Here is a 19748-nt window from a genome sequence, read left to right on the forward strand (position 1 = left end):
CTATCAGTATGAACATGGAAATAGCTACACCGCTATCTGTATGAACATGGAAATATCTACACCACTATCTGTATGAACATGGAAATATCTACACCGCTATCTGTTTGAACATGGAAATATCTACACCGCTATCTGCATGAAAATGGAAATATCTACAGAGCTATCTGCATATACATGGAAATATCTACACAGCTATCTCTTTACACATGGAAATAACTACACCACTATCTCTGTAAACATGGAAATATCAACACCGCCATCTGTATGAACATGGAAATATCTGCACCACTATCTGTATAAAGATGGAAATATCTACACCGCTATCTGTATGAACATGGAAGTATCTTCACCGCCATCTGTATGAACATGGATATATCTACACAGCCATCTGGATGAACATGGAAATATCTACACCGCTATCTGCATGAACATGAAAATATCTGCACCGCTACCTGTATAAACATGGAAATATTAGCACCGCTATCTGTATGAACATGGAAATATCTCCACCGCTATCTGTACGAACATGGAAATATCTACACCGCTATCTGTATGAACATGGAAATAGCTACACCGCTATCTGTATGAACATGGAAATATCTAAACCACTATCTGTATGAACATGGAAATATCTACACCTCTATCTCTATGAACATGGATATATCAACACAGCCATCTGGATGAACATGGAAATATCTACACCGCTATCTGTATGAACATCGAAATATCTACACCGCTATCTGTGTAAACATGCATACATCTTCACCGCTATCTTTATAAACATGGAAATATCTACACCGATTTCTGTATGAACATGGAAATATCTGCACCGCTATCTGTATGAACATGGAAATACCTACACCGCTATCTGTTTGAACATGGAAATATCTACACCGCTAACTGCATGAAAATGGAAATACCTACACAGCTATCTGCATATACATGGAAATATCTACAAAGCTATCTCTTTACACATGGAAATAACTACACCACTATCTCTATAAACATGGAAATATCTACACCGCCATCTGTATGAACATGGAAATATCTGCACCGCCATATGTATGAACATATAAATACCTACACCGCTATCTGTATAAACATGGAAATAACTACACCGCTATCTGTATAAACATGGAAATACCTACACCGCTATCTGTATAAACATGGAAATATAAGCACCGCTATCTGTATGAACATGGAAATATCTACACCGCTATCTGTTTGAACATGGAAATATCTACACCGCTATCTGTATGAAGATGGAAATAGCTGCACCGCTGTCTGCATGAAAATGGAAATATCTTCACAGCTATCTGCATATACATGGAAATATCTACACAGCTATCTCTTCACACATGGAAATAACTACCCCGCTATCTGTATGAACATGGAAATGTCTACACCGCCATCTGTATGAACATGGAAATACCTACACCACTCTCTGTATGAACATGGAAATATCTACACCGCTATCCGTATGAACATGGAAATATCTACACCGCTATCTGTATGAACATGGATATATCTACACAGCCATATGGATGAACATGGAAATATCTACACCGCCATCTGTATGAACATGGAAATATCTGCACGGCCATCTGTATGAACATATAAATATCTAAACCGCCATGTGTATTAAGATGGAGATATCTACACCGCTATCTGTATAAACATGAAAATATCTACACCGCTATCTGTATAAACATGGAAATGTCTACACCGCTATCTGTATAAACTTGGAAATATCTACACCGCTACCTGTATAAACATGGAAATATCAGCACCGCTATGTGTATGAACATGGAAATATCAGCCCCTCTATATGTATGAACATGGAAATATCTACACCACTATCTGTATGAACATGGAAATATCTACACCGCTATCTGTATGAACATGGAAATATCTTCACCGCCATCTGTATGAACATGGATATATCTACACAGCCATCTGGATGAACATGGAAATACCTACACCGCTATCAGTATGAACATGGAAATAGCTACACCGCTATCTGTATGAACATGGAAATATCTACACCACTATCTGTATGAACATGGAAATATCTACACCGCTATCTGTTTGAACATGGAAATATCTACACCGCTATCTGCATGAAAATGGAAATATCTACACAGCTATCTGCATATACATGGAAATATCTACACAGCTATCTCTTTACACATGGAAATAACTACACCACTATCTCTATAAACATGGAAATATCAACACCGCCATCTGTATGAACATGGAAATATCTGCACCGCCATCTGTATGAACATATAAATATCTACACCGCAATCTGTATTAAGATGGAGATATCTACACCGCTATCTGTATAAACTTGGAAATATCTACACCGCTATCTCTATAAACATGGAAATATCTACACCGCTATCTGTATAAACATGGAAATATCTACACCGCTATCTGTATAAACATGGAAATATAAGCACCGCTATCTGAATGAACATGGAAATATCTACACCGCTATCTGTACGAACATGGAAATATCTACACCGCTATCTGTATGAACATGGAAATAGCTGCACCGCTATCTGTATGAACATGGAAATATCTACAGCACTATCTGTATGAACATCGAAATATCTACACCGTTATCTGTATGAACATGGATATATCTACACAGCCATCTGGATGAACATGGATATATCTCCACCGCTATCTGTATAAACATGGAAATATCTACACCGCTATCTGTGTAAACATGCATACATCTTCGCCGCTATCTGTATAAACATGGATATATCTACAAAGCTATCTGTATGAACATGGAAATATCTACACCGCTATCTGTTTGAACATGGAAATATCTAAACCGCTATCTGCATGAAAATGGAAATATCTACACAGCTATCTGCATATACATCGAAATATCTAAACAGCTATCTCTTTACACATGGAAATAACTACACCGCTATCTATATGAACATGGATATATCTACACCGCCATCTGTATGAACATGGAAATATCTGCATGGCCATCTGTATGAACATATACATATCTACACCGCCATATGTGTTAAGATAGAGATATCTACACCGCTATCTGTATAAACATGGAAATATCTACACCGCTATCTGTATAAACATGGAAATGTCTACACCGCTATCTGTATAAACCTGGAAATATCTACACCGCTACCTGTATAAACATGGAAATATCAGCACCGCTATCTATATGAACATGGAAATATCAGCCCCCCTATCTGTATGACCATGGAAATATATACACCACTATCTGTGTGAACATGGAAATATCTACACCGCTATCTGTATGAACATGGAAATATCTTCACCGCCATCTGTATGAACATGGATATCTCTACACAGCCATCTGGATTAACATGGAAATATCTACAACGCTATCTCCATGAACATGGAAATAGCTATACCGCCATCTGTATGAACATGCAAATATCTAAACCGCCATCTGTATGAACATGGAAATATCTGCACCGCCATCTGTATGAACATATAAATAACTACACCGTCATCTGTATTAAGATGGAGATATCTACACCGCTATCTGTATAAACCTGGAAATATCTACACCGCTATCTGTATAAAAATGGAAATATCTACACCGCTATCTGAATAAACATGGAAATATCTGCACCGCTACCTGTATAAACATGGAAATATCAGCACCGCCATCTGTATGAACATGGAAATATCTAAACCGCTATCTGTACGAACATTGAAATATCTACACCGCTATCTGTATGAACATGGAAATAGCTGTACCGCTATCTGTATGAACATGGAAATATCTACAGCACTATCTGCATGAAAATGGAAATATCTACACCCCTATCTGTATGAACATGGATATATCTACACAGCCATCTGGATGAACATGGAAATATCTACACCGCTATCTGTATGAACATGGAAATATGTACACCGCTATCTGTGTAAACATGCATACATGTTCACCGCTATCTGTATAAACGTGGATATATCTACACCGCTATCTGTTTGAACATGGAAATATCTAAACCGCTATCTGCATGAAAATGGAAATATCTACACAGCTATCTGCATATACATGGAAATATCTACACTGCTATCTCTTTACACATGGAAATAACTACACCGCTATCGGTATGAGCATGGAAATATCTATACCACCATCTGTATGAACATGGAAATAGCTGCACGGCCTTCAGTATGAACATATAAATATCTACACCGCCATCTGTATTAAGATGGAGATATCTACACCACTATCTGTATAAACATGGAAATATCTACACCGCTATCTGTATAAACATTGAAATGTCTACACCGCTATCTGTATAGACTTGAAAATATCTACACCGCTACCTGTATAAACATGGAAATATCAGCACCGCTATCTGTATGAACATGGAAATATCACCCCCTATATCTGTATGAACATGGAAATATCTACACCACTATCTCTATGAACATGGAAATAACTACACCGCTATCTGTATGAACATGGAAATACCTTCACCGCCATCTGTATTAAGATGGAGATATCTACACAGCCATCTGGATGAACATGGAAATAACTACACCGCTATCTGTATGAACATGGAAATAGCTACACCGCTATCTGTATGAACATGGAAATATCTACACCACTATCTGTATAAACTTGGAAATAGCTACACCGCTACCTGTATAAACATGGAAATATCAGCACCGCTATCTGTATGAACATGGAAGTATCAGCCCCCCTATCTGTATGAACATGGAAATATCTACACCACTATCTGTATGAACATGGAAATATCTACACCGCTATCTGTAAAACATGGAAATATCTTCACCGCCATCTGTATGAACATGGATATCTCTACACAGCCATCTGGATGAATATGGAAATATCTACACCGCTATTTCCATGAACATGGAAATAGCTACACCGCCATCTGTATGAACATGCAAATATCCACACCGCCATCTGTATGAACATGGAAATATCTGCACCGCCATCTGTATGAACATATAAATAACTACACCGCCATCTGTATTACGATGGAGATATCTACACCGCTATCTGTATAAACCTGGAAATATCTACACCGCTATCTGTATAAACATGGAAATATCTACACCGCTATCTGTATAAACATGGAAATATCTGCACCGCTACCTGTATAAACATGGAAATATCAACACTGCTATCTGTATGAACATGGAAATATCTACACCGCTATCTGTACGAACATGGAAATATCTAAACCGCTATCTGTATGAACATGGAAATAGCTACACCGCTATCTGTATGAACATGGAAATATCTACACCACTATCTGTATGAACATGGAAATATCTAAACCGCTATCTGTTTGAACATAGAAATACCTAAACCGCTATCTGCATGAAAATGGAAATATCTACACAGATATCTGCATATACATGGAAATATCTACACAGCTATCTCTTTGCACATGGAAATATCTACACCGCCATCCGTATGAACATGGAAATATCTACACCGCTATCTGTATATACATGGAAATATCTAAACCGCTATCTCTATGAACATGGAGATAACTACACCGCTATCTCTTTAAATATGGAAATACCTACACCGTCATCCATATGAACATGGAAAGATCTAAATCGCTATCTCTATGAACATGGAAATATCTAAACCGCTATCTGCATGAAAATGGAAATATCTACACAGCTTTCTGCATATACATGGAAATATCTACACAGCTATCTCTTTACACATGGAAATAACTACACGGCTATCTGTATGAACATGGAAATATCTACACCGGCATCTGTATGAACATGGAAATATCTGCACGGCCATCTGTATGAACATATAAATATCTACACCGCCATCTGTATTAAGATGGAGTTATCTACACCGTTATCTGTATAAACATGGAAATATCTACACCGCTATCTGTATAAACATGGAAATATCTACACCGCTATCTTTATAAACATGGAAATATCTACACCGCTACCTGTATAAACATGGAAATATCAGCACGGCTATATGTATGAACATGGAAATATCAGCCCCTCTATCTGTATGAACATGGAATTATCTACACCACTATCTGTATGAACATGGAAATATCTACACTGCTATCTGTATGAGTATGGAAATATCTTCACCGACATCTGTATGAAAATGGAAATATCTGCACGGCCATCTGTATGAACATATAAATATCTACACTGCCATCTGTATTAAGATGGAGATATCTACACCGCTATCTGTATAAACATGGAAATATCTACACCACTATCTGTATGAACATGGAAATATCAGCCCCTCTATCTGTATGAACATGGAAATATCTACACCACTATCTGTATGAACATGGAAATATCAGCCCCTCTATCTGTATGAACATGGAAATAACTACACCGCTATCTGTATGAACATGGAAATATCTACACCGCCATCTGTATGAACATGGAAATATCTTCACCGCCATCTGTATGAACATGGATCTATCTACACAGCCATCTGGATGAACATGGAAATATCTACACCGCTATCTCTATAAACATGGAAATATCTACACCGCTATCTGTATGAACATGGAAATATCTACACCGCTACCTGTATAAACATGGAAATATAAGCACCGCTATCTGTATGAACATGGACATATCTACACCGCTATCTGTATGAACATGGAAATAGCTACACCGCTATCTGTATGAACATGGAAATATCTACAGCACTATCTGTATGAACATGGAAATATCTACACCGCTATCTGTATGAACATGGATATATCTACACAGCCATATGGATGAACATGGAAATATCTACACCGCTATCTGCATGAACATGGAAATAGCTACACCGCTATCTGTATGAACATGGAAATATCTACACCGCTATCTGTATGAACATGGAAATATCTTCACCGCCATCTGTATGAACATGGATATATCTACACAGCCATCTGGATGAACATGGAAATATCTACAACGCTATCTGTGTAAACATGGAAATATCTACACCGCTATCGGTATGAACATGGAAATATCTACACCGCTACCTGTATAAACATGGAAATATAAGCACCGCTATCTGTATGAACATGGAAATATCTACACCGCTATCTGTTTGAACATGGATATATCTACACAGCAATATGGATGAACATGGAAATATCTACACCGCTATCTGCATGAACATGGATATAGCTACACCGCTATATGTATGAACATGGAAATAGCTACACCGCCATCTGTATGAACATGGAAATATCTGCACCACCGTCTGTAAGAACATATAAATATCTACACCGCCATCCGTATTAAGATGGAGATATCTACAATGCTATCTGTATAAACCTGGAAATATCTACACCGCTATCTGCATAAACATGGAAATATCCACACCGCTGTCTGTATAAACATGGAAATATCCACACCGCTGACTGTATAAACCTGGAAATATCAGCACTGCTATCTGTATGAACATGGAAATATCACCCCCTATATCTGTATGAACATGGAAATATCTACACCACTATCTCTATGAACATGGAAATAACTAAACCGCTATCTGTATGAACATGGAAATATCTTCACCGCCATCTGTATTAAGATGGAGATATCTACACAGCCATCTGGATGAACATGGAAATAACTACACCGCTATCTGTATGAACATGGAAATAGCTACACCGCTATCTGTATTAACATGGAAATATCTACACCACTATCTGTATGAACATGGAAATATCTACACCGCTATCTGTTTGAACATGGAAATATCTCCACCGCTATCTGCATGGAAATGGAAATATCTACACAGCTATCTACATATACATGGAAATATCTACAAAGCTATCTCTTTACACACGGAAATAACTACACCACTATCTCTATAAACTTGGAAATATCTACACCGCCATCTGTATGAACATGGAAATATCTGCACCGCCATCTGTATGAACATATAAATATCTACACCGTCATCTGTATTAAGATGGGGATATCTACACCGCTATCTGTATAAACTTGGAAATAGCTACACCGCTACCTGTATAAACATGGAAATATCAGCACCGCTATCTGTATGAACATGGAAATATCAGCCCCCCTATCTGTATGAACATGGAAATATCTACACCACTATCTGTATGAACATGGAAATATCTACACCGCTATCTGTATGAACATGGAAATATCTTCACCGCCATCTGTATGAACATGGATATCTCTACACAGCCATCTGGATGAACATGGAAATATCTACACCGCTATTTCCATGAACATGGAAATAGCTACACCGCCATCTGTATGAACATGCAAATATCCACACCGCCATCTGTATGAACATGGAAATATCTGCACCGCCATCTGTATGAACTTATAAATAACTACACTGCCATCTGTATTAAGATGGAGATATCTACACCGCTATCTGTATAAACCTGGAAATATCTACACCACTATCTCTATAAACATGGAAATATCCACACCGCCATCTGTATGAACACAGAAACATCTGCACCGCCATCTGTATGAACATATAAATATCTACACCGCCATCTGTATTAAGATGGAGATATCTACACCGCTATCTTTATAAACTTGGAAATATCTACACCACTATCTGTATAAACATGGAAATATCTACACTGCTATCTGTATAAACATGGAAATATCCACACCGCTACCTGTATAAACATGGAAATATAAGCACCGCTATCTGTATGAACATGGAAATATCTACACCGCTATCTGTACGAACATGGAAATATCTACACCGCTATCTGTATGAACATGGAAATAGCTGCACCGCTATCTGTATGAACATGGAAATATCTACAGCACTATCTGTATGAACATGGAAATATCTACACCGCTATCTCTATGAACATGGATATATCTACACAGCCATCAGGATGAACATGGAAATATCTACACTGCTATCTGTATGAACATGGAAATATCTACACTGCCATCTGAATGAACATGGATATATCTGCACCACCATCTGTATGAACATATAAATATCTACACCGCCATCCGTATTAAGATGTAGATATCTACACAGCTATCTGTATAAACCTGGAAATATCTACACCGCTATCTGCATAAACATGGAAATATCCACACCGCTATCTGTATAAACATGGAAATATCCACAACGCTGACTGAATCAACATGGAAATAGCACCGCTATATGTATGAACATGGAAATATCTACACCGCTAACTGTACGAACATGGAAATATCTACACCGCTATCTGTATGAACATGGAAATAGATACACCGCTATCTGTATGAACATGGAAATATCTACACCACTATCTGTATGAACATGGAAATCTCTACACCTCTATCTGTATGAACATGGATATATCTACACAGCCATCTGGATGAACATGGAAATATCTACACCGCTATCTGTATGAAGATGGAAATATGTACACCGCTATCTGTATGAACATGGAAATATCTACACCGCTACCTGTATAAACATGGAAATACAAGCACCGCTGTCTGTATGAACATGGAAATATCTACACCGCTATCTGTTTGAACATGGACATATCTACACCGCAATCTGTATGAACATGGAAATAGCTACACCGCTATCTGTATGAACATGGAAATATCTACAGCACTATCTGTATGAACATGGAAATATCTACTCCGCTATCTGTATGAACATGGATATAACTACACAGCCATATGGATGAACATGGAAATATCTTCACCGCCTTCTGTATGAACATGGATATATCTACACAGCCATTTGGATGAACATGGAAATATCTACACCGCTATCTGTATGAACATGGAAATAGCTACACCGCTATCTGTATGAACATGGAAATATCTTCACCGCCATCTGTTTTAAGATGGGGATATCTACAAAGCCATCTGGATGAACATGGAAATATCTACACCGCTATCTGTTTGAACATGGAAATATCTACACCGCTATCTGCATGAAAATGGAAATATCTACAAAGCTATCTGCATATACATGGAAATATCTACAAAGCTATCTCTTTACACATGGAAATAACTACACCACTATCTCTATAAACATGGAAATATCTACACCGCCATCTGTATGAACATGGAAATATCTGCACCGCCATCAGTATGAACATATAAATATCTACACCGCCATCTGTATTAAGATGGAGATATCTACACCGCTATCTGTATAAACTTGGAAATAGCCACACCGCTATCTGTATAAACATGGAAATATCTACACCGCTATCTGTACAAACATGGAAATATCTACACCGCTATCTGTATGAACATGGAAGTATCTTCACCGCCATCTGTATGAACATGGGTATATCTACACAGCCATCTGGATGAACATGGAATTATCTACACCGCTATCTGCATGAACATGGAAATAGCTACACCGCTATCTGTATGAACATGGAAATATCCACACCAATATCTGTATGAACATGGAAATATATACACCGCTATCTGTACGAATATGGAAATATCTTCACTGCCATCTGTATGAACATGGATATATCTACACAGCCATCTGGATGAACATGGAAATATCTATAGAGCTATCTGTATGAACATGGAAATATCTACACCGCTATCTGTGTAAACATGCAAACATCTTCACCGCTATCTGTATAAACATGGAAATATCTACACCGCTATCTGTATGAACATGGAAATATCTACACCGCTATCTGTTTGAACATGGAAATATCTACACCACTATCTGCATGAAAATGGAAATATCTACACAGCTATCTGCATATTCATGGAAATATCTACAAAGCTATCTCTTTACACATGGAAATAACTACACCACTATCTCTATAAACATGGAAATATCTACACGGCCATCTGTATGAACATGGAAATATCTTCACCGCCATCTGTATGAACATATAAATATCTACACCGCCATCTGTATTAAGATGGAGATATCTACACCGCTCTCTGTATAAACGTGGAAATATCTACACCGCTAACTGTACAAACATGGAAATATCTACACCGCTATCTGTATACACATGGAAATATCTACACCGCTACCTTTATAAACATGGAAATAAAAGCACCGCTATCTGTATGAACATGGAAATATCTACACCGCTATCTGTATGAACATGGAAATGTCTACACCGCTATCTGAATAAACATGGAAATAGCTGAACCGCTATCTGTATGAACATGGAAATATCTACAGCACTATCTGTATGAACATGGAAATATCTACACCCCTATCTGTATGAACATGGATATGTCTACACAGCCATCTGGATGAACATGGAAATATCTACACCGCTATCTCTATGAACATGGAAATATCTACACCGCTATCCGTGTAAACATGCATACATCTTCACCGCTATCTGTATAAACATGGATATATCTACACCGCTATCTGTTTGAACATGGAAATATCTAAACCGCTATCTGCCTGAAAATGGAAATATCTACACAGCTATCTGCATATACATGGAAATATCTACACAGCTATCTCTTTACACATGGAAATAACTACACCGCTATCGGTATGAACATGGAAATATCTACACCGCCATCTGTATGAACATGGAAATATCTGCATGGCCTTCTGTATGAACTTATAAATATCTACACCGCCATCTGTATTAAGATGGAGATATCTACACCGCTATCTGTATAAACATGGAAATATCTACACCGCTATCTGTATAAACATGGAAATGTCTACACCACTATCTGTATAAACTTGGAAATATCTACACCGCTACCTGTATAAACATGGAAATATCAGCACCGCTATCTGTATGAACATGGAAATATCACCCCCTCTATCTGTATGAACATGGAAATATCTACACCACTATCTGTAAGAACATGGAAATATCTACACCGCTATCTGTATGAACATGGAAATATCTTCACCGGCATCTGTATTAAGATGGGGATATCTACACAGCTATCTGGATGAACATGGAAACATCTACACCGCTATCTGTTTGAACATGGAAATATCTTCACCGCTATCTGCATGAAAATGGAAATATCTACACAGCTATCTGCATATACATGGAAATATCTACACAGCTATCTCTTTACACATGGAAATAACTACACCGCTCTCGGTATGAACATGGAAATATCTACACCGCCATCTGTATGAACATGGAAATATCTGCATGTCCTTCTGTATGAACATATAAATATCTACACCGCCATCTGTATTAAGATGGAGATATCTACACCGCTATCTGTATTAACTTGGAAATAGCTACACCGCTATCTGTATAAACATGGAAATATCTACACCGCTATCTGTACAAACATGGAAATATCTACACCGCTATCTGTATAAACATGGAAACATAAGCACCGCTATCAGTATGAACATGGAAATATCTACACCGCTATCTGTACGAACATGGAAATACCTACACTGCTATTTGTATGAACATGGAAATAGCAGCACCGCTATCTGTATGAACATGGGAATATCTACAGCACTATCTGTATGAACACGGAAATATCTACACCGCTATCTCTTTACACATGGAAATAACTACACCGCTATCTGTATGAAAATGGATATATTTACAGCACCATCTGTATGAACATGGAAATATCTGCACGGCCATCTGTATGAACATATAAATATCTACACCGCCATCTGTATTAAGATGGAGATATCTACACCACTATCTGTATAAACATGGAAATATCTACACCGCTATCTGTATAAACATGGAAATGTCTACACCGCTATCTGTACAAACCTGGAAATATCTACACCGCTACCTGTATAAACATGGAAATATCAGCACCGCTATCTGTATGAACATGGATATATCAGCCCTCCTATCTGTATGAACATGGAAATATATACACCACTATCTGTATGAACATGGAAATATCTACACCGCTATCTGTATGAACATGGAAATATCTTCACCGCCATCTGTATGAACATGGATATCTCTAAACAGCCATCTGGATGAACATGGAAATATCTACACCGCTATCTCCATGAACATGGAAATAGCTACACCGCCATCTGTATGAACATGCAAATATCCACGCCGGCTTCTGTATGAACATGGAAATATCTGCACCGCCATCTGTATGAACATATAAATAACTACACCGCCATCTGTATTAAGATGGGGATATGTACACCGCTATCTGTATAAACCTGGAAATACCTAAACCGCTATCTCTATAAATATGGAAATATCTACACCGCTATCTGTATAAACATGGAAATATCTGCACCGCTACCTTTATAAACATGGAAATGTAAGCACCGCTATCTGTATGAACATGGAAATATCTACACCGCTATCTGTACGAACATGGAAATATCTACACCGCTATCTGTATAAACATGGAAATAGCTGCACCGCTATCTGTATGAATATGGAAATATCTACAGCACTATCTGTATGAACATGGAAATATCTACACCCCTATCTGTATGAACATGGATATATCTACACAGCCATCTGGATGAACATGGAAATATCTACACCGCTATCTGTAAGAACATGGAAATATCTACACCGCTATCTGTACGAACATGGAAATATCTACACCGCTATCTGTATGAACATGGAAATTGCTACACCGCTATCTGTATGAACATGGAAATATCTACACCACTATCTGTATGAACATGGAAAGAGCTACACCGCTATCTGTGTAAACATGCATACTTCTTCACCGTTATCTGTATAAACATGGAAATATCTACACCGCTATCTGTATGAACATGGAAATATCTACACCGCTATCTGTTTGAACATGGAAATATCTAAACCGATATCTGCATGAAAATGGAAATATCTACACAGCTATCTGCATATACATGGAAATATCTACACCGCTATCTCTTTACACATGGAAATATCTACACCGCTATCTGTATGAACATGGAAATATCTACACCGCCATCTGTATGAACATGGAAATATCTGCACCGCCATCAGTATGAACATATAAATATCTACACCGCCATCTGTATTAAGATGGAGATATCTACACCGCTATCTGTATTAACTTGGAAATAGCTACACCGCTATCTGTATAAACATGGAAATATCTACACCGCTATCTGTACAAACATGGAAATATCTACACCGCTATCTGTATAAACATGGAAACATAAGCACCGCTATCTGTTTGAACATGGAAATATCTACACCGCTATCTGTACGAACATGGAAATATCCACACCGCTATTTGTATGAACATGGAAATAGCTGCACCGCCATCTGTATGAACATGGAAATATCTACAGCACTATCTGTATGAACACGGAAATATCTACACCGCTATCTCTTTACACATGGAAATAACTACACCGCTATCTGTATGAAAATGGATATATTTACAGCACCATCTGTATGAACATGGAAATATCTGCACGGCCATCTGTATGAACATATAAATATCTACACCGCCATCTGTATTAAGATGGAGATATCTACACCGCTATCTGTATAAACCTGGAAATATCTATACCGCTGTCTCTATAAAGATGGGAATATCTACACCGGTATCTCTATAAACATGGAAATATCTGCACCGCTACCTGTATAAATATGGAAATATCAGCACCGCTATCTGTATGAACATGGAAATATCTACACCGCTATCTGTACGAACATGGAAATATCTACACCGCTATCTGTATGAACATAGAAATGTCTACACCGCTATCTGAATGAACTTGGATATATCTACACAGATATCTGGATGAACATGGAAATATCTACACCGCTATCTGTGGGAACATGGAAATATCTACACCGCTTTCTGTGTAAACATGCATACACCTTCACCGCTATCTATATAAACATGGAAATATCTACACCACTATCTGTATGAACATGGAAATATCTACACCGCTATCTGTTTGAACATGGAAATATCTAAACGCTATCTGCATGAAAATGGAAATATCTACACAGCTATCTGCATATACATGGAAATATCTGCACAGCTATCTCTTTGCACATGGAAATATCTACACCGCCATCCGTATGAACATGGAAATATCTACACCGCTATCTGTATATACATGGAAATATCTACAACGCTATCTGTATGAACATGGAAATAACTACACCGCCATCTCTTTAAATATGGAAATACCTACACCGCCATCCGTATGAACATGGAAAGATCTACATCGCTATCTCTATGAACATGGAAATATCTAAACCGCTATCTGCATGAAAATGGAAATATCTACACAGCTATCTGCATATACATGGAAATATCTACACGGCTATCTCTTCACACATGGAAATAACTACACGGCTATCTGTATGAACATGGAAATATCTACACCGGCATCTGTATGAACATGGAAATATCTGCACGGCCATCTGTATGAACATATAAATATCTACACCGCCATCTGTATTAAGATGGAGATATCTACACCGCTATCGGTATAAACATGGAAATAACTACACCGCTATCTGCATAAACATGGAAATATCTACACCGCTATCTTTATAAACATGGAAATATCTACACCGCTACCTGTATAAACATGGAAATATCAGCACCGCTATATGTATTAAGATGGAAATATCAGCCCCTCTATCTGTATGAACGTGGAAATATCTACACCACTATCTGTATGAACATGGAAATATCTACACTGCTATCTGTATGAGTATGGAAATATCTTCACCGCCATCTGTATGAACATGGATATATCTACACAGCCATCTGGATGAACATGGAAATATCTATACTGCTATCTGAATGAACATGGAAATATCTTCACCGCTATCTGTATGAACATGGATAAATCTACACAGCCATATGGATGAACATTGAAATATCTACACCGCTATCTGCATGAACATGGAAATAGCTACACCGCTATCTATATGAACATGGAAATAGCTACACTGCCATCTGTATGAACATGGAAATATCTGTACCGCCATCTGTTTGAACATATAAATATCTACAACGCCAACTGTATTAAGGTGGAGATATCTACACCGCTATCTGTATAAACTTGGAAATATCTACAACGCTATCTGTATAAACATGGAAATATCTACACCGCTATCTGTACGAACATGGAAATATCTAAACCGCTATCTGTTTGAACATGGAAATATCTAAACCGATATCTGCATGAAAATGGAAATATCTACACAGCTATCTGCATATACATGGAAATATCTACACCGCTATCTCTTTACACATGGAAATATCTACACCGCTATCTGTATGAACATGGAAATATCTACACCGCCATCTGTATGAACATGGAAATATCTGCCCCGCCATCTGTATGAACATATAAATATCTACACTGCCATCTGTATTAAGATGGAGATATCTACACCGCTATCTGTATAAACTTGGAAATATCTACACCGCAATCTGTATAAACATGGAAATATCTCCACCGCTATCTGTATAAACATGGAAATATCCACACCGCTACCTGTATAAACATGGAAATATAAGCACCGCTATCTGTATGAACATTTAAATATCTACACCGCTATCTGTACGAACATGGAAATATCTACAGCACTATCTGTATGAACATGGAAATATCTACACGGCTATCTGTATGAACATGGATATATCTACACAGCCATCAGGACGAACATGGAAATATCTACACCGCTATCTGTATGAAGATGGAAATATCTACACCGCTATCTGTGTAAACATGCATACATCTTCACCGCTATCTGTATAAACATGGATATATCTACACCGCTATCTGTATGAACATGGAAATATCTACATGGCTATCTGTTTGAACATGGAAATAGCTAAACCGCTATCTACCTGTAAATGGAAATATCTACACAGCTATCTGCATATACATGGAAATATCTACACAGCTATCTCTTTACACATGGAAATAACTACACCGCTATCGGTATGAACATGGAAATATCTACACCGCCATCTGCATGAACATGGAAATATCTGGACGGCCATCTGTATGAACATATAAATATCTAAACCGCCATCTGTATTAAGATGGAGATATCTACACCGCTATCTGTATAAACATGGAAATATCTACACTGCTATCTGTATAAACATGGAAATGTCTACACCGCTATTTGTATAAACATGGAAATATCTACACCGCTACCTGTATAAACATGGAAATATCAGCACCGCTATCTGTATGAACATGGAAATATCAGCCCCTCTATCTGTATGAACATGGAAATATCTACACCACTATCTGTATGAACATGGAAATATCTACACCGCTATCTGTATGAACATGGAAATATCTTCACCGCCATCTGTATGAACATGGGTATATCTACACAGCCATCTGGATGAACATGGAAATATCTACACCGCTATCTGTATGAACATGGAAATATCTACACCGCTATCTGTATAAACATGGAAATATCTACACTGCTATCTGTATAAACATGGAAATGTCTACACCGCTATCTGTATAAACATGGAAATATCTACACCGCTACCTGTATAAACATGGAAATATCAGCACCGCTATCTGTATGAACATGGAAATATCAGCCCCTCTATCTGTATGAACATGGAAATATCTACACCACTATCTGTATGAACATGGAAATATCTACACCGCTATCTGTATGAACATGGAAATATCTTCACCGCCATCTGTATGAACATGGATATATCTACACAGCCATCTGGATGAACATGGAAATATCTACACTACTATCTGTTTGAACATGGAAATATCTACACGCTATCTGCATGAAAATCGAAATATCTACACAGCTATCTGCATATACATGGAAATATCTACAAAGCTATCTCTTTACACATGGAAATAACTACACCACTATCTCTATAAACATGGAAATATCTACACCGCCATCTGTATGAACACGGAAATATCTGCACCGCCATCTGTATTAACATATAAATATCTACATCGCTATCTGTATAAACATGGAAATATCTACACCGCTATCTGTATAAACATGGAAATATAAGCACCGCAATCTGTATGAACATGGAAATATCTACACCGCTATCTGTACGAACATGGAAATATCTACACCGCTATCTGTATGAACATGGAAATAGCTGCACCGCTATCTGTATGAACATGGAAATATCTACAGCACTATCTGTATGAACATGGAAATATCTACACCGCTATCTGTATGAACATGGATATATCTACACAGCCATCTGGATGAACATGGAAATATCTACACCGCTATCTGCTTGAAAATGGAAATATCTACACAGCTATCTGCATATACATGGAAATATCTACACAGCTATCTCTTTACACATGGAAATAACCACACCGCTATCTGTATGAACATGGATATATCTACACCGCCATCTGTATGAACATGGAAATATCTGCATGGCCATCTGCATGAACATATAAATATCTACACCTCCATCTGTATTAAGAAGGAGATATCTACACCGCTATCTGTATAAACATGAAAATATCTACACCGCTATCTGTATAAACATGGAAATATCTACACAACTATCTGTATAAACATGGAAATATCTGCACCGCTACCTGTATAAATATGGAAATATCAGCACCGCTATCTGTATGAACATGGAAATAACTACACCGCTATCTGTACGAACATGGAAATATCTACACCGCTATCTGTATGAACATGGAAATAGCTACACCGCTATCTGTATGAACATGGAAATATCTACACCACTATCTGTATGAACATGGAAATATCTACACCGCTATCTGTTTGAACATGGAAATATTTTCACCACTATCTGCATGAAAATGGAAATATCTACACAGCTATCTTCATATACATGGAAATATCTACAAAGATATCTTTTTACACATGGAAATAACTACACCACTATCTCTATAAACATGGAAATATCAACACCGCCATCTGTATGAACATGGAAATATCTGCACCGTCATCTGTATGAACATATAAATATCTACACCGCAATCTGTATTAAGATGGAGATATCTACACCGCTATCTGTATAAACTTGGAAATATCTACACCGCTATCTCTATAAACATGGAAATATCTACACCGCTATCTGTATAAACATGGAAATATCCACACCGCTATCTGTATAAACATGGAAATATAAGCACCGCTATCTGTATGAACATGGAAATATCTACACCGCTATCTGTACGAACATGGAAATATCTACACCGCTATCTGTATGAACATGGAAATAGCTGCACCGCTATCTGTATGAACATGGAAATATCTACAGCACTATCTGTATGAACATCGAAATATCTACACCGTTATCTGTATGAACATGGATATATCTACACAGCCATCTGGATGAACATGGATATATCTCCACCGCTATCTGTATAAACATGGAAATATCTACACCGCTATCTGTGTAAACATGCATACATCTTCGCCGCTATCTGTATAAACATGGATATATCTACAAAGCTATCTGTATGAACATGGAAATATCTACACTGCTATCTGTTTGAACATGGAAATATCTAAACCGCTATCTGCATGAAAATGGAAATATCTACACAGTTATCTGCATATACATCGAAATATCTACACAGCTATCTCTTTACACATGGAAATAACTACACCGCTATCTATATGAACATGGATATATCTACACCGCCATCTGTATGAACATGGAAATATCTGCATGGCCACCTGTATGAACATATAAATATCTACACCGCCATCTGTGTTAAGATAGAGATATCTACACCGCTATCTGTATAAACATGGAAATATCTACACCGCTATCTCTAT

The sequence above is a fragment of the Gorilla gorilla genome, chromosome 8 (genome assembly GCF_029281585.2).
Source record: "Gorilla gorilla gorilla isolate KB3781 chromosome 8, NHGRI_mGorGor1-v2.1_pri, whole genome shotgun sequence".
NCBI classification, from domain to species: Eukaryota; Metazoa; Chordata; class Mammalia; order Primates; family Hominidae; genus Gorilla; species Gorilla gorilla.